The following is a 19334-nucleotide window of genomic DNA, read 5'->3' on the forward strand; positions in this document are numbered from 1 at the left end:
AGTGATTTCTTCCACTGGCCAAACTCCTGCAGGAAAGCAGTAAGAACTAACATGAATGGCTGCTGCATTCACCCCTCTCATATACCTCCTCTTGTCCTCTCTCCTCTCCCTTTCCCTTCCTCTTATTTCTCCCTTTCCTTTCTCCCTTCCTTTGCTTTTTCTGCTTTACCTCTCTCTCTGTTCCTCCAACTTCTTCTCCAATTACATAAAAAGTAGACTGACTATTTTAATGATTTTTCTACAGAACCATCTCTGTGTAATATTAAACCTATTACATATTTTTCCATCTGGTTACAAATTTCTGCTTCTATATTTTAAAACTCTCCTCTCCTGTGTTTATAGAATGTTTTGCCCCCTATAATTTGGTTAAATGTTAAATTTCTTTTTATTGACTTTGGGATTGATGCTATGAATGTTCTTTTTTGTTTGTTTGTTTGTTTGTTTTTTGTTTTAGGTTATTGAAACAGAATCTTATGTGGCCCAGGATGACCTCAAAGTCACTCAACCAGCCCTTCCTTAAGTGTTCTGGTTAGTTTTTTGCCAACTTGACATCAATTAGAGAGTCATTAGGGAAAAGAGAATCTCAGTTGAGGAGTTGCTGCCATCAGGATGGCTGGAGACAAGACTGTAGGGCATTTTCTGAGTTAATAATAAATGTGGGAGGGTCCTACCCACTGCAGGTAGTAGTTCTGAGTTGGAACTGAGATGAGCTAAGCAAGTTATGAGGAGCAAGCATGCAAACAGCATGCTTAAGCATGGCCTCTGCTTAAGTTCCTGTCTCTAAGTTCTCATTGGGCTTGATTTCCTGTCTATTCATGATTGACTGTAAGTTGCAGAATGAAATAAAGTCTTCTCTGTGGCTTTTGAACATGGTGTTTATTAGGAATAGAAACCTAACTAGGTACTAGGCTAATATGAATTTAGTAAAACCTTCTGTTATACTACTTTAATCTTTACAAATTCATGGCACTTGCCACATATATTTTTACTTTTATCTATGCTGCTTGATCTTTTTTCCTTTACCCGCTTCTTCCTCCAGCCCCAAGGAACTATTAGCATCTTACAATACTTGAAAATGTATTACTTCTGGGACCAATCGCATTCCTAACCTGGTCTATGAAAAGTCTCCTCCAGAGAGATTTTCAGCACACGTCTCTGGTCTACAAGAATAGAATTCTGGAACCTGAAGGACACATCATTTGGATTTTCTTGATCATTCTCCAGCGCTTGCTGTTTGCTTTGGTTTGGGGGTTTTGTCAGTTGATTTCAGATACCTTTTTACTGCTTTTGTGGTTTTCTGACACTTTGTCCTCCTGCTGAGTAGATCCTTCCTTCCATGCTTCACTTTCTCTAGGTCACTGATAACACAGAGCTGTCTTCCCTGAACACACAGATAATTGACTTGAAGATATTAATGTATCTATGGATAACTACTCGGGATTGAATCCCATTGAACTGAAATTTCTAGGGCTAGTCACATAGCACAGGGAAAATTACTCCAAATGTTCTTGGGAGTCTTCATTTCTCTATGAACTCATCAAGTAAGACCCAAGGCAATGGTTTCTATATGGAATTTTCAGTAAGTCTTATGATTTTTATCTACCAACTTCCATAAATCTAATTCTTCTCTGAATTCCTATAGTATCTCTTGTGACTTGTCTAATTTAACAATTCTAATACAAACCTTTGCATTTTTACTATAGTTTGATGTTGGGACTGGACTGCCGGACTAGGCAAAGCTAGTGTCCTGCCCTGAGCAGATTCCTAAGAAGGGCTTGACCTTTTCAAAGAAAGAACATTTCCCCGGAAGACTGTTGCCTCTTTGTCTAAGGAGGATATCTTGCAGTGTAATGATTCACCTTATGTCCTTGGGCACTTCCCTGTACTCCCCCTGCCCTAAGCTTCAATTCCTACTTCAGAACTTTAAATGCTATACATTCCTCTCAATAAACAGAACTTGACAAGGACACTGCTTGGTCTTGCTCTTCTTTCTCACCCGCTCTCCCGCAGGTATGGGTCCCTCTAGACCCCCATGAATAACTGGGTCCCCACTGGCGGGGGCAGTTTTCCATATTATATAACTACTCATCATTAACTTTAAGGTACTCAACATATATTTTATGTTGAGGATATATCTATGTCCTAGCTTTTTATCTCCATTTTAACCTACAACATACTCTTTATTTTAATAAGCCCATCATCAAATAATTGTAAGTCATTTCTTTTTTTTTATTAACTTGAGTATTTCTTTTTTTTTTTTAACTTGAGTATTTCTTATATACATTTCGAGTGTTATTCCCTTTCCCGGTTTCCGGGTAAACATCCCCCTCCCCCCTCACCTTCCTTATGGGTGTTCCCCTCCCCATCCTCCCCCCCTTGCCGCCCTCCCCCCAACAATCTAGTCCAATGGGGGTTCAGTCTTAGCAGGACCCAGGGCTTCCCCTTCCACTGGTGCTCTTACTAGGATATTCATTGCTACCTATGAGGTCAGAGTCCAGGGTCAGTCTATGTATAGTCTTTAGGTAGTGGCTTAGTCCCTGGAAGCTCTGGTTGCTTGGCATTGTTGTACATATGGGGTCTCGAGCCCCTTCAAGCTCTTCCAGTTCTTTCTCTGATTCCTTCAACGGGGGTCCTATTCTCAATTCAATGGTTTGCTGCTGGCATACACCTCTGTGTTTGCTGTATTCTGGCTGTGTCTCTCGGGAGATATCTACATCCAGCTCCTATCGGCCTGCACTTCTTTGCTTCATCCCATCTTGTCAAATTCGATTGCTGTATATGCATGGGCCACATGTGGGGCAGGCTCTGAATGGGTGTTCCTTCTGTGTCTGTTTTAATCTTTGCCTCTCTATTCCCTGCCAAGGGTATTCTTGTTCCCCTTTAAAGAAGGAGTGAAGCATTCACATTTTGATCATCCATCTTGAGTTTCATTTGTTCTAGGCATCTAGGGTGATTCAAGCATTTGAGCTAATAGCCACTTATTAATGAGTGCATACCATGTGTGTTTTTCTGTGATTGGGTTACCTCACTCAGGATGATATTTTCCAGTTCCGACCATTTGCCTACGAATTTCATAAAGTCATTGTTTTTGATAGCTGAGTAATATTCCATTGTGTAGATGTACCACATTTTCTGTATCCATTCCTCTGTTGAACGGCATCTGGGTTCTTTCCAGCTTCTGGCTATTATAAATAAGGCTGCGATGAACATAGTGGAGCACGTGTCTTTTTTATATGTTGGGGCATCTTTTGGGTATAGGCCCAAGAGAGGTATAGCTGGATCCTCAGGCAGTTCAATGTCCAATTTTCTGAGGAACCTCCAGACTGATTTCCAGAATGGTTGTACCAGTCTGCAATCCCACCAACAATGGAGGAGTGTTCCTCTTTCTCCACATCCTCGCCAGCATCTGCTGTCACCTGAGTTTTTGATCTTAGCCATTCTCACTGGTGTGAGGTGAAATCTCAGGGTTGTTTTGATATGCATTTCCCTTATGACTAAAGATGATGAACATTTCTTTAGGTGTTTCTCAGCCATTCGGCATTCCTCAGCTGTGAATTCTTTGTTTAGCTCTGAACCCCATTTTTTAATAGGGTTATTTGTCTTCCTGCGGTCTAACTTCTTGAGTTCTTTGTATATTTTTGATATAAGGCCTCTATCTGTTGTAGGATTGGTAAAGATCTTTTCCCAATCTGTTGGTTGCCGTTTTGTCCTAACCACAGTGTCCTTTGCCTTACAGAAGCTTTGCAGTTTTATGAGATCCCATTTGTCGATTCTTGATCTTAGAGCATAAGCCATTGGTGTTTTGTTCAGGAAATTTTTTTCCAGTGCCCATGTGTTCCAAATGCTTCCCTAGTTTTTCTTCTATTAGTTTGAGTGTGTCTGGTTTGATGTGGAGGTCCTTGATCCACTTGGATTTAAGCTTTGTACAGGGTGATAAGCATGGATCGATCTGCATTCTTCTACATGTTGACCTCCAGTTGAACCAGCACCATTTGCTGAAAATGCTATCTTTTTTCCATTTGATGGTTTTGGTTCCTTTGTCAAAAATCAAGTGCCCATAGGTGTGTGGGTTCATTTCTGGGTCTTCAATTCTGTTCCATTGGTCTATCTGTCTGTCTCTGTACCAATACCATGCAGTTTTTATCACTATTGCTCTGTAATACTGCTTGAGTTCAGGGATAGTGAATACCTGTGAAGTCCTTTTATTGTTGAGGATAGTTTTAGCTATCCTGGGTTTTTTGTTATTCCAGATGAATTAGCAAATTGTTCTGTCTAACTCTTTGAAGAATTGGATTGGTATTTTGATGGGGATTGCATTGAATCTGTAGATCGCTTTTGGTAAAATGGCCATTTTTACTATATTAATCCTGCCAATCCATGAGCATGGGAGATCTTTCCATCTTCTGAGGTCTTCAATTTCTTTCTTCAGAGTCTTGAAGTTCTTATTGTACAAATCTTTTACTTGCTTGGTTAAAGTCACACCGAGGTACTTTATATTATTTGGGTCTATTATGAAGGGTGTCGTTTCCCTAATTTCTTTCTCGGCTTGTATCTCTTTTGTGTAGAGGAAGGCTACTGATTTATTTGAGTTAATTTTATACCCAGCCACTTTGCTGAAGTTGTTTATCAGCTTTAGTAGTTCTCTGGTGGAACTTTTGGGATCACTTAAATATACTATCATATCATCTGTAAATAGTGATATTTTGACTTCTTCTTTTCCGATCTGTATCCCCTTGACCTCCTTTTGTTGTCTGATTGCTCTGGCTAGAACTTCAAGAACTATATTGAATAAGTAGGGAGAGAGTGGGCAGCCTTGTCTAGTCCCTGATTTTAGTGGGATTGCTTCAAGTTTCTCTCCATTTAGTTTAATGTTAGCAACTGGTTTGCTGTATATGGCTTTTACTATGTTCAGGTATGGGCCTTGAATTCCTATTCTTTCCAGGACTTTTATCATGAAGGGGTGTTGAATTTTGTCAAATGCTTTCTCAGCATCTAATGAAATGATCATGTGGTTTTCTTCTTTCAGTTTGTTTATATAATGGATCACGTTGATGGTTTTCCGTATATTAAACCATCCCTGCATGCCTGGAATGAAGCCTACTTGATCATGGTGGATGATTGTTTTGATGTGCTCTTGGATTCGGTTTGCCAGAATTTTATTGAGTATTTTTGCGTCAATATTCATAAGGGAAATTGGTCTGAAGTTCTCTTTCTTTGTTGGGTCTTTGTGTGCTTTAGGTGTAAGAGTAATTGTGGCTTCATAGAAGGAATTCGGTAGTGCTCCATCTGTTTCAATTTTGTGGAATAGTTTGGATAATATTGGTACGAGGTCTTCTATGAAGGTCTGATAGAATTCTGCACTGAACCCGTCTGGACCTGGGCTCTTTTTGGTTGGAAGACCTTTAATGACTGCTTCTATTTCCTTAGGAGTTATGGGGTTGTTTAACTGGTTTATCTGTTCCTGATTTAACTTCGATACCTGGTATCTGTCTAGGAAATTGTCCATTTCCTGCAGATTTTCTAGTTTTGTTGAATATAGGTTTTTATAGTAAGATCTGATGATTTTTTGAATTTCCTCTGAATCAGTTGTTATGTCTCCCTTTTCATTTCTGATTTTGTTAATTTGGACGCACTCTCTGTGTCCTCTCATTAGTCTGGCTTAGGGTTTATCTATCTTGTTGATTTTCTCAAAGAACTAACTTTTGGTTCTGTTGATTCTTTCTATGGTCCTTTTTGTTTCTACTTGGTTGATTTCAGCTCTGAGTTTGATTATTTCCTGCCTTCTACTCCTCCTGGGTGTATTTGCTTCTTTTTGTTCTAGAGCTTTTAGGTGTGCTGTCAAGCTGCTGACATATGCTCTTTCCTGTTTCTTTCTGCAGGCACTCAGCGCTATGAGTTTTCCTCTTAGCACAGCTTTCATTGTGTCCCATAAGTTTGGGTATGTTGTACCTTCATTTTCATTAAATTCTAAAAAGTCTTTAATTTCTTTCTTTATTTCTACCTTGACCAGGTTATCATTGAGTAGAGCACTGTTCAATTTCCACGTATATGTGGGCATTCTTCCCTTATTAATATTGAAGACCAGTTTTAGGCCATGGTGGTCCGATAGCACGCATGGGATTATTTCTATCTTTCTGTACCTGTTGAGGCCCGTTTTTTGACCAATTATATGGTCAATTTTGGAGAAAGGACCATGAGGAGCTGAGAAGAAGGTATATCCTTTTGCTTTAGGATAGAATGTTCTGTAAATATCTGTTAAGTCCATTTGGCTCATGATTTCTCTTAGTCTGTCTACGTCTCTGTTTAATTTCTGTTTCCATGATCTGTCCATTGATGAGAGTGGGGTGTTGAAGTCTCCTACTATTATTGTGTGAGGTGCAATGTGTGTTTTGAACTTTATTAAGGTTTCTTTTACGTATGTAGGTGCCCTTGTATTTGGGGCATAGATATTTAGGATTGAGAGATCATCTTGGTGGATTTTTCCTTTGATGAATATGAATGTCCTTCCTTATCTTTTTTGATGAATTTTAGTTGAAAATTGATTTTATTTGATATTAGAATGGCTACTCCAGCTTGCTTCTTCTGACCAGTTGCTTGGAAAGTTGTTTTCCAGCCTTTCACTCTGAGGTAGTGTCTGTCTTTGTCTCTGAGGTGTGTTTCCTGTAGGCAGCAGAATGCAGGGTCCTCGTTGCGTATCCAGTTTGTTAATCTATGTCTTTTCATTGGGGAGTTGAGGCCATTGATATTGAGAGATATTAAGGAATAGTGATTATTGCTTCCTGTTATATTCATATTTGGATATGAGGTTATGTTTGTGTGCTTTTCTTCTCTTTGTTTTGTTGCCAAGAGGATTAGTTTCTTGCTTCTTCTAGGGTATAGCTTGCCTCCTTATGTTGGGCTTTACCATTTATTATCCTTTGTAGTGCTGGATTTGTAGAAAGATATTGTGTAAATTTGGTTTTGTCATGGAATATCTTGGTTTCTCCATATATGTTAATTGAGAGTTTTGCAGGATACAGTAACCTGGGCTGGCATTTGTATTCTCTTAGGGTCTGTATGACATCAGTTCAGGATCTTCTGGCCTTCATAGTTTCTGGTGAAAAGTCTGGTGTGATTCTGATAGGTCTGCCTTTATATGTTACTTGACCTTTTTCCCTGACTGCTTTTAATATTCTTTCTTTATTTTGTGCGTTTTGTGTTTTGACTATTATGTGACGGGAGGTGTTTCTTTTCTGGTCCAATCTATTTGGAGTTCTGTAGGCTTCTTGTATGCCTATGGGTATCTCTTTTTTTAGGTTAGAGAAGTTTTCTTCTATGATTTTGTTGAAGATATTTACTGGTCCTTTGAGCTGGGAGTCTTCACTCTCTTCTATACCTATTATCCTTAGGTTTGATCTTCTCATTGAGTCCTGGATTTCCTGTATGTTTTGGACCAGTAGCTTTTTCTGCTTTACATTATCTTTGACAGTTGAGTCACTGATTTCTATGGAATCTTCTGCTCCTGAGATTCTCTCTTTCATCTCTTGTATTCTGTTGGTGAAGCTCGTATCTACAGCTCCTTGTCTCTTCTTTTGGTTTTCTATATCCAGGGTTGTTTCCATGTGTTCTTTCTTGATTGCTTCTATCTCCATTTTTAATTCCTTAAACTGTTTGATTGTGTTTTCCTGGAATTCTTTCAGGGATTTTTGTGACTCCTCTCTGTGGCCTTCTACTTGTTTATTTATGATTTCCTGGAGTTCTTTCAGGGATTTTTGTTACTCCTCTCTATGGGCTTCTACTTCTTTAATTATTATTTCCTGGAATTCTTTCAGGGATTTTTGCCATTCCTCTCTGTAGGCTTCTACTTGTTCTCTAAGGGAGTTCTTCACATCTTTCTTGAAGTCCTCCAGCATCATGATCAAATATGATTTTGAAACTAGATCTTGCTTTTCTGGTGTGTTTGGATATTCCGTGTTTGCTTTGGTGGGAGAATTGGGCTCCGATGATGCCATGTAGTCTTGGTTTCTGTTGCTTGGGTTCCTGCGCTTGCCTCTTGCCATCAGATTATCTCTAGTGTTACTTTGTTCTGCTATTTCTGACAGTGGCTAGACTGTCCTATAAGCCTGTGTGTCAGGAGTGCTGTAGACCTGTTTTCCTGTTTTCTTTCAGCCAGTTATGGAGACAGAGTGTTCTGCTTTCGGGCGTGTAGTTTTTCCTATCTACAGGTCTTCAGCTGTTCCTGTGGGCCTGTGTCTGGTGTTCACCAGGCAGGTCACTTGCAGCAGAAAAGTTGGTCTTACCTGTGGTCCCGAGGCTCAAGTTCGCTCGCGGGGTGCTGCCTATGACTTCTCAGCGGTGGCAGCAACCAGGAAGATCTGTGCCACTCTTTCTGGGAGCCTCCGTGCACCAGGGTTCCAGATGGCATTTGGTGTTTTCCTCTGGCGTCCGAGATGTGTGCAGAGTGCAATCTCTTCTGGTTTCCCAGGCGTGTCTGCCTCTCTGAAGGTTTAGCTCTCCCTCCCACGGGATTTGGGTGCAGAGAACTGTTTATCCGGTCTGTTCCTTCAGGTTCCGGAGGTTTCTCAGGCGCAGGGGTCCTGCCGCTCCTGGGCCCTCCCCCACGGGAACCCAGAGGCCTCATACAGTTTCCTCTTGGGCCAGGGATGTGGGCAGGGGTGGGCAGTGTTGGTGGTCTCTTCCACTCTGCAGCCTCAGGAGTGCCCACCTGATCAGGCGGTGAGGTCTCCCTCCCCCGGGGTCTGGGAACAGAGAGCTGCTGCGGGCTGGGATCCGCGGGTGTGGGACTACCAGTAAATACAGGAAGTGCCCGGTCCTAGAGGAATTCTACTTCTGTGTGTCCCGAGTTCACCAGGCAGGTCTCTCGCAGCAGTAAAGTTGGTCTTACCTGTGGTCTCGAGGCTCAAGTTCGCTCGCGGGGTGCTGCCTACGACCTCTCCTTGGTGGCAGCAACCAGGAAGATCTGTGCCGCTCTTTCCGGGAGCCTCCGTGCACCAGGGTTCCAGATGGCATTTGGTGTTTTCCTCTGGCGTCTGAGATGTGTGCAGAGTGCAGTCTCTTCTGGTTTCCCAGGCGTGGTTTCCCTTCCCTCTGAAGGTTTAGCTCTCCCTCCCACGGGATTTGGGTGCAGAGAACTGTTTATCTGGTCTTGTAAGTCATTTCTATTGATCAGTTACAGTTTGGTATGCTTGAAATTCAAAATGAGTTGATATACCTAAAACAATTATTATCTAATTCTAAGAGTCTTGCCACAGATAAAAAAGAAAGTGTGGTTGCATTTTCTGAGTGTTACAGTCAAACATGTAGAAAGGAGTTTTGGACTTTTAAATATATTTCTATATTTTTATTTCTACACTTGATCTTAGCCAAAAGGCCGAGAAGCGATTTTTATTTCTAATTCTCTGCCTCCGACTCTCTGCCTCTGTCTCTGTCTGTCTCATTGTTTATCTCTCTGTCCCTCTGTCTCTCTGTCTCTTTCTCTCTCTTCCTCTCCCTCTCTCTGTGAGTGTGTATATGTTCATGCACACATATGTGTACACACATGCAAATACCTACGGGGATAAGAAAAGGGCTTCCTTGGAGCTGGCATTATAGGTGAGTGTAAGCCACTTGGTATGGGTACTATGACCTGAACCTGGGTGCTCTGTAGCAGCAATAGACTGTCTTAACCACTGAGCCATCTCTCCAGCCACTTACTAATTTTCCATTAGTTCTTTGTGAATTTCATACACGTTTTGGTCATATTCATTCTTTCACAGACTCCTCCCAGATCCAGCCCTCCCTTCCCTACCCATCTGACTTTCTGTTACCTCAGCCTCTAAGTCCATCCTGTTCTTCCCATACGCTATAAATGCGGGTAGAGCATGGTTGACTTCTCAGAGGCTACATTCTTAAAGAAAATCTTCCTCTCCCAGCAGCTGTCAATTACCAGTAGCTCCACAGCTAGGAGTGAGGCCTTGTGCCCACCTCTCCTCTCCTTGCTGGAATTTGGTTGGCTTAAGCTTGTCTATGCTGTAACAACTGAGGTGCGTTCATATGTACAGCTGTCCTGCTATGTCCAAAACTGTTACCCTTGGAATAAAGTCGTTCGTTGATTCTGGTTCTTACATTCTTTCTAACTGCTCCCCCAAACCCTGCTTCAGTCTTGATCTCTGAATTTTGGTGGAGTAGATGTGATGCAGATATCAGGCTTTTTATTTAAAAAAAAAAGCAGTGTGTGTGTACATATATACACATTTTTATCTATATAATGCTGAGAGGAGCATGTATGTCACAGAATGCATTCGAAAATCAGAGGAAAACTTTGCTGAGTTATTCCTCTCCCTCTCCCTCTCCCTCTCCCTCTCCCTCTCCCTCTCCCTCTCCCTCTCCTTCTCCCTCTCTCTCTTCCTCCCTCCCTTCCTATCCCCCCCTCTCTCACACACACAACTGATTACAGCTTAGTTGCAGTAGGATTAGGTGCTGCTTTTCTTTCCTATTGAGGCTAGGAAAGGCAACTGTGTGTGTGTGTGTGTGTGTGTGTGTGTGTGTGTGTGTGTGTGCTCACACCAGCATTGTGTGAGCCTTGCTCCTTCCCTGCACTCTCATAGCGCTTCTTGTCATTTGTTTCCCTGATGGTTATTATTCTTAATTGGATGGGATGGAATCTCAGGGTAGTCTTAGTTTGCATTTCTCTGATGTCTATAGTCCCTTTACTGATGGGCAACTTTGGTTTTTTATGTTTATTTTTTAATGTATCTTTATATAGCCTATATATTACCCCCTTTTTTATGAGGATGGCAAATCTTTCCTCCCATTGTGTTGGTTGCCTCACGCATTGATAGTTACTTCTGCTCTGGAGAAACTTACCACACGGTATCATTTGTCAATCTTTATGGCTGATTCCTGGCTGTTGAGGTTCTACTGGGAAGCCACACGAAGCAGGAAAAGGAAGACATTTTCTCATAGAAATTGTTCTGCCTCAGTGGCCACCACTGTGCTTCTTGGTTGTGGCATATCTTCTTAATGTGATCTTAAACTCAGTTTGTGAATACTTAGATTAGGATTTTGTATGTATATTTTATCAGGGAGATTTGTCTATAATTGTTCCTCTTATTTTGTGTAGTTATCTGATTTTGAGTACCAGACTTATAGTGACTTTGTCAAATAAGTTTGGTGTGTTCTTTCCCCTAACAAGTTGAGAAATTTTGGTATTAGAAAGTCATTTAGTATTTGGAAAATAGTATTTCCAAAACTCTTAATTAACCTTATATACAATAATAGTAAAGGAACATTTTTACTCTAAGAAATAATTTAAAATTGGAGTTTAAAGATGGTATAAGACAGAGAAGCCCAAACTCTAACTCATAGAAGTTTACTTCTAATAGCATAATGATAGCTTGCACTAACAGGGTACTCAGTAAGTGTCAGAAATGTCCCAAGAGACTTGGATTGGTGATTATGTTGTCACTATATTGTTACCCTATCACTGTTTCTCAGGTTAAAGGAGATTGTTTACCTACTCCAAGATGATTCTCCTGAAACTACACTAAGTTTTCTCACCTCTGTTGCTGTTCTGCATTTCCATAGGAAGTTCATGCCTTCAACTTTGACAGTAGGTCAGAAAGAATTGCAGACGTGAAAGGTGGACCTTTAACCTGAAGCAATATTACACTCAGTTGATTGGAAAACTTGTGAGTATGCAACGTACTTACACCATCATGAATAAAAAACAAAACAAAACAAAACAGAACAAAACAAAAACAAACAAAAAAAAACTTACCTGTTGTACAGGCCAGTGAGAATTGAGAGTTGATTTTTACATAGTGTTAGTGTAGCAATTGCTGATTTTCACAGGTTCATGGCCTTGACATTCTCATGTGTTTGTGATGAGCAAATGCTCTGTTCATAGCGTTCCTGGGTCTCCCCAGTTCTTTTTCATTTAAGCAATAAAGTTCTAGATTTGGGAATGGAGATTTCACTGACTCAAGTCCCTGGACTCAGGACCCTTGGGCAAACCCATTAGTAATGACAGCCTGGTTAAGATTCACGTGTTTGTACTTGCAGGTGAATAAAGATCAGAACCTTCAAGTGAATGTGTTTAAACCCAACCAATTTTCACTTGAGTACCCTATCCCAAATGAGATAAAATTAACTGTCTAATAATTAGCCACAATTTTAATGTGTTTATTTTTCGCATATGCTTCCCAGCTCTGCTAAGTTGGAAGCCTCAAATCCATCAACCAATAAATTGTTCCTTGAGTTTCTCTTTGGGGACCAATTAAAAGTATCAACATGTTTTCCTCCATTAAACTGAGAGTTTTATCTCCAGCTGTTGGGATCTGGGCTTCTAAATGTATGATGCATGATCGACCAGGGAGAAGGCACTTGAGACAATTGGAGGAAAAGAGAGTCTGTTGATAGCTCTTTATGTGACTTTGGTGCTTCTATTCTCTTCACTCCATCCAGAGGGCACATGCTCTACTGAACATGTGGCAAGTAACACAGCTGGCACCACAGCAGGGAGGGTGCTGCTCCCCAACCTCCAGGGAGAGCTCCTGGCAGAGAAGCTAAAGATTGGTCATTTATCACTTTCACAGACACAGCTCCTCTAGAGGGTCTCCATTTATAGCTCCTATTCCGCGAAGGTTCTCGCTGAAGCCTTGGGTGGATGCTTTCCAGATGGTATCAATCACAGTGTTACCTACTAACAGGAATCAGGGAAGAGCACTCGAATTAATTAGCAAGTCAAAATGGAAAGGAAGTAAGACTGTGAAACAAGAAAAGCAAAGACCGCAGAGCTATCTAATTGTCTACCATCAAGATCATCTAGGAGGAAGAATCGATGGGATATCAAGAAACTTGAGACTTGGCCAACAGTATAGTCTGACAAGGCATAAGTTTTGGACTTGGGAAATTGGGAGAATCCCAATTTCACATTACCTATATGTAAAAGACAGGTTATTTGGCTTCTCAGAGATTTGTTTTTCTCACATTAGAGAAAGACACACATTGTGTATGACTTTGTAGACAGAGATATGTAGCTTACAAAGCACATTCCTGGCTGCCAGCTTGTGGTGATCTGAATGAGAAATGTCTCCCATTGGCTCGGGCATTTGAATTCATGGTGCTCAGTTGGTTATACTGTTTGTAGAGGGTTGGGGGTGAACCCGAAGAAGGAAGTATGTCCCTGGAGGGAGTCTTTCAAAGTTTAAAGCCCCCACATAATTTTCAGCTTTTTTGGTCTATTTCGTGCTTGCCATAAAACAGGAAGACTCAGCTTCCTCCTCCTGTTGCAGTGTCTGCTGCTGACCGCCATGTGTCCCTGGCATGATAGACTTTGAGCCCTTTGAAACTGAATGCCAAAATAAACTCCTTGTCCCATAAGTTGCTTGTGGCCCTAAGACTTTTATTATGATAACAAGAGAAAAGTAACTAGTGCACAGCTATAGTACAAAAGTAAACTAAGGGAAATCTCTTTTATTGTGTCCAACTGAATCATTAGACTCAATTCTTTGCCTGTCATTGATGCCATGCTATTTTGTTCAGGGTCCCTTTACCTACTTCCTGCTTTGTCTTATCATGACTTGTTTTGACCAGTGAATGTAGGCAGAAGTAATGGGACATCTGTCTGGAAATTTATCCATAAAAAGTACACGTGCTCCTATTTTCCCTATTTTGCTGTTCCACAGCTACTATAAGAAAAAATACATGTTTGTTATCCAGATGGCTAAAGAAGGAATAAGAAAGACACATAAAGCAAATGTTCACAAGCTGAACTATAGAGCCATCACACTAAGTCATGTCAAGCCATGTCTAGAACATCTAAATCCTACCTATCAATCAGACACCTGTGTGAAAATAATGGCCATTTCTGGTCATTGAGTTTGGAGGTATATTGATTTAATATGAAATTTAGGATAGGCTCAATTATCCCACATCCTTTTTTTTTTACTTCGATTTTTAATGAATCTTGCTTCTCACCCCAAGATTTATTGAACGAGAAACTTTAGAAGTGCTGATATTAGCGATATACCCAGAAAATAGTAAGTGTAGCTATATCACATTCATTTTCACTGCATCCTTGGTTTAATCTCCAAATTCATATGTACAATAAAATAACTTAAATTTTATGGCAATATTCATTTTATCACTTTTATTATGAATCCATCACTCTGCTGAGTAAAAAAAAAATATCTTCCCATCCGTTCATGGTTTGTCCTTCCTCAAGAGTTTTGTTCAACCTTTGAAAGTTTTCAAACTAAAGAATGAGGAAAGCATTGGGAGGGAGAATCTGACCTTTTTTGTTCCTGGGTTGTTAAGTCTATGTTTCTTTTTTGAGGAGATCAACATTTCTCTGCCTTCTTCCATGTCAGTCAGGGTACAGAGTCTTAGTTCCTTGCTACCCTTTTATGGAAGGCCAAGACTATTTTCAGTTGAAGGATCCAGTCTCTGATAAACAAAAATTATTTTGAAGCATAGACAATTTGTTGGAGTAGAATGCAATAAACACCTCTGGACTTGCATGTGTTTGGAAGCTTGTGGAGTGCTTTGTTCCTTTTCCGGAATCTTTCAAAGAAGACAACTCTTTTGCATAGATACTTTCTCCCTCTGGCCTCAAGCTATGACTGTGGCAAAAGACAAAGTCTCTTTCCCCAGGAACTGAAGTGTTTACTCAAAATATTTGGTTTCTGACTCTCTCCAATTCTCCTCTAGGGACTTTTCCTAGTGTCACCAGAGGAGCTTTGTTCTTGTTATTTTGCTTTAATTATTTCAATTTGGAAACTCAAAAAGCTCAGGAAACTATTCTGACTCTATCTGCATCATTATCTTTAAAGACTGAGCCCACAAAGCCCTAGCTGTGGGTTGGGATGGTTAATTTGTCAAATGCTACAGACAGTTCCAAGGAAAAGAACTTCACAAACCATTTGCTTCAAAATCTCATTTGTTTCATGGAGAACAAAATACTAAAAGACTACGCACCATTTTGCATATGCACCTTATTAGATTTGACCTAAACACTACTGCTTAACTCAAGATGTGGGATAAATAAACGAGTTAAGGAACAGGAATTCCTACATTGACCTCTGGTCTTCTTTCTGTTTTGTTTTATTTTGTTTGTTTGTTTTTGGATTTTCTTTCTTTTAAATGCTTATTCACAGTTACAGCTGTATTTATGCCTAGATTAATTCAAGAAGTTACCAGCTGTGATTTGCAGATGTGCTCCATTTCCCAATGCCAGAAAAATTAAATTATGTATACTAAGGTCATTGCTATAAAGCATGACCACACTGACATTTTATGGTGAATAGTGACCATTGGAATACTTAGACTGCAGCAGATTGTACCTGCTTATAATGTCCAAAATAACCATGTGTGAAATCATTATTTTAGTTACATTTACAGCTAAATTGAGCCAGGCAGTGATCCAAGCAATGGGCTGGCAATCAGCCCAATTCAAGCTGAGCAAAGGCGATTTCATACTGCAGAATGTGAACTAAAGTATTCCACAGTACAGTATACACGAAAAGATCAAATAGAACACACCCTCCAGCAAGAGAACCTGCAAGGCAATGATTTGACTTTTAGGTAATTCCAATAATTTCCAGTATGTATTGGGTACAGTCTAAATTTCTTATATGTTACAGTTCTGGGGAGCAATTTCCAATCTGTCATGATGCTCAAAACTGAGATATCTAGGACCTACTTCCCAATGTCAAGGTTTCATTATGACTAAGGGTGAAGGAAAGGTTTGGTCTTATCACCTTGTGAAAAGATAAATATACAAACAAAAGAGTACACAAAGTAACGCTTTAGGTATTGAAGAAAAGGTAGTGCAGAAGAGTAGGAAAAAGAGAGACAGGTACAATGAGTCTGGAGATCTTCCACATTAATGCTTGGAGAACAATCAGGACGATTGACAGAAGGAAAAAAATCCAAGCACTGCCCAAAAGTTCTCTTTGACATTATTAAACAGCTCTCAGTCTGTAGGCAGTTATAGTAGTCCTAAATTATATAACCAACTACAGATAAGATTGCTTCACAGAGAGAATTCACCAGGTGGTATGCTCTAAAATCTGCAGTGTTCTTTCAAGAGTACTATGTACTACATTGGGCAATCCTCAGTACACACGTGTACAAAAACCAAGGAGCCATCAGGAAGGGACAAATGGAATATCCCTTGGGCTTCTTCACACACAATGGGGACTGGCTTGAAGTCTTACATCTGGAGTTGAAAAACAAACCATTTAGTTCATATGAAAAATCATTTAACTACTTCAAAAAGTACTGCTTTAGGGCTACAGTCTACTCTAAAATCACCTTTAAAAAAATTAAGGCTTGAAAATAAACATATCAGGCCACTTTCGGACAACCTGTTTGTTTACTAGAAGGAAGATCAAGAATTATAAAGGAACACAAAATTACCAGCAAACAAAGTAAAATATGGAAAATCCAGAATCCTAAAATATAACGGAAAGTATGGTTATGGTGAGGTGACCAAAAAACAATGAAAATGCATACTACAGGTCTGAAATAGCAAGCAGTATTAAGACATGTACAAACTATATCTGATGATTTTAAAGGCAGAGTAAATCACAAGAAGTAAAGCAGAGATATGAGAGGTAAAAATCATAAATGTCTAGAAATGAAAAAATGTCTGAAGTAAAGAGTAGTAAAAATATCATGTCTTCAGGGTAAGAATAAATGTTAATAAACACATATAAATAATAATTGGAAATTGAAAGTATCCAATTATTATTAAAACAAGAAAGATGATGGTGGGGACAGTCAGTGTTGACTATGTTGACTACACACAACATTATAATGGTCAATGTAGATGTAAATGGAATTCCTAAAGTTGAAGTGATTATAATAATAATAATAATAATAATAATAATAATAATAATAATAATAGAACACACAGAATCAGCAATCCCTGGGATTCTTAGGCAAAATAAAACACATGAGAAGAACATGATTCCAATTCAGGATTCAGAAAACCTTGAAAAGATAGAATTTAAAATGGCAGAGGGGAGTCTTCCTAGGACTGGAGCAGCATCTTCAAAGACTGGGAAAGTTTCAAGCTAGAATTCTATTCCCAGTGAAAATGACTTTTCAAGTCTGTCTGTGGAGTAAAGATGTCATGATTCATACAAAGGCTGAAAAGATTTATTAGCAATAGACTTCAAATAATAGAAAGGTAAAATAAAATCTTTCAAGTGGAGAAAAGACTATTATGAAATAGAAATCTGAAAATAACGCATGTTGAAGAAGAGTAGACTACAGAATTGCATGAGTAAAGCATAATGCTACGCTAGCTATTGTTTAAGCAAAATAGTGAGTTGCCAGTTTTGCACACAGAGAAATAAGATGTGTATTAAACAAAGCACAAAGGGCTGAAGAGGGAACATGAAAATACTGTCACAAGTTTCCCATACAGGACGTTACAGAACATCATCTGTACACAGCCTCTGAGGAGATAAAGTTCTATCTAGGAAACCCTAGAGCAATAATTACAAAACAAATATTTAACCAAATTAGGCAACAGAGGAAATAAACAAACGGCAAAGAAATACAAAAATTTTGAAGAGGAGGGAAAAGATTTTATCTCTATATCTCTATGTATAATCGATATATCTATATATCTATTTCTCTCTCCATATATATATATATATGTATATATATATATCCATCCATACAAAACTAAAAGAAATGTTGAAGCTATCAGACATTACAAACCAAGTGGACCTAACAGACATTTGCAGAACATTTATAGAAATATTCTGTAGTTCAATGTCCAATTTTCTGAGGAACCTCCAGACTGATTTCCAGAATGGCTGTACCAGTCTGCAATCCCACCAACCTTATAGGTAGCAATGAATAGCCTAATAAGAGCACCAGTGGAAGGGGAAGCCCTTGGTCCTGCCAAGACTGAACCCCCAGTGAACGTGATTGGTGTGGGGAGGGTGGTAATGGGGGGAGGATGTGGAGGAGAAGCCAATATAGAAGGGGAGGGGAAGGGGTTAGGGGGATGTTGGCCCGGAAACCGGGAAGGGGAATAACAATCAAAATGTAAATAAGAAATACTCAAGTTAATAAAGATAAAAAAAGAGAAATATTCTGTAAACATACCCAGACAAAATGAATATACCTTTTGAGTACCTCATGGAACTTTCTCCAGAACTGACCAGATATTCATACACAGAGCAAGTCTCTACAGCTACAAGAATATTGAAATAGTGTTATGCTTCTTTTCTGATCTTTTAATCTTTTCAGATTAAAGTTGGGTATAAACAACAGAAAGTTTACAGATGCATGGAAACTGAACAACTCTCTCATGATTGAGTGGGTCAAGACAGAAATTAAGAATGAAATAAAAGACTTTCTAGAATTGAATGAAAATGGAAAGAAAACCAACACCAACCTTGGGACCCAATGCTTCTCTGAGAGATAAGTGCATATTAGTAACTTAATTGCATACCTGAGAGCTCTGCAAGGAAAATAAGAGATAGTGCTCCAAAGGAGTCAAAGCCAAGAAATAATCAAATGCAGGCCTAATCAATAAATTAGAAACAAAATTTACAGAGTATCAATGAAACAAAGAATTAGTTCTTTGAGAAATCCAATAAGATTGAGAAACTCTTTTCCAAAGAAATTAAAAGGCAGAGAGAGAGAGAGAGAGAGAGAGAGAGAGAGAGAGAGAGAGAGAGAGAATAAGGAATGAAAATGGAAGTATAACAGACACTGAAAAGGAGCAAATCATAAGGACATACTTTAAAAATTGGTACTCCACTAAATTTGGAAAGTCTAAAAGAAATGGATGATTTTCCCTCTACATATCACTTACCCAAAGTTAAGTCATGATCAGATAAGCAATTTAAACAGACTCATAGCATTGAGTGAAATTAAGCAGTCATTAAAATATGCAACCAAAAAAGCCCAGGACCATATAGTTTTAGCACAGAATATTCCAGACTTTTAGGGAAAAGTTAATGCCAATACTCCTCCAATTATTCCACAAAATGGAAAAAGAAATAATATTGCATCATTAGTTTTATGAGGCGACAGTTACTATGATGTCTAAATCACAAAAAGATCCAACAAGGAGATTTATCAGCCAATTTCCCTTATAAACATAGGTAAAAGATTCTCAATAAAAATACTTGGAAACATAGATACATTCATAAACATAATCTACTATATAAGCAGATCGAATGACAAAACCACATAATCATCTCACCAGAAGCATAAAACACCTTTGACAAAATCCATCACCTCTTTGTGATAAAAGTCCAGGAGAGATTAGTGTCACAGGGGACATACCTCAACACGATAAAGGCAGTTTGCAGCGAGCACAT

The 19334-nt window shown here is 39.3% G+C and overlaps 1 pseudogene; it reads right to left on the reverse strand.

Moving 5' to 3' along the window:
* Nucleotides 1–9304: 9304 nt before the first annotated feature.
* On the reverse strand, nucleotides 9305–9382 carry LOC120094032 (U2 spliceosomal RNA; annotated as a pseudogene).
* Between the last annotated feature and the right edge of the window lie 9952 nt (nucleotides 9383–19334).

Source organism: Rattus norvegicus, chromosome 7 (genome assembly GCF_021556685.1).
Source record: "Rattus norvegicus strain SHRSP/BbbUtx chromosome 7, alternate assembly SHRSP_T2T, whole genome shotgun sequence".
Lineage (NCBI taxonomy): Eukaryota > Metazoa > Chordata > Mammalia > Rodentia > Muridae > Rattus > Rattus norvegicus.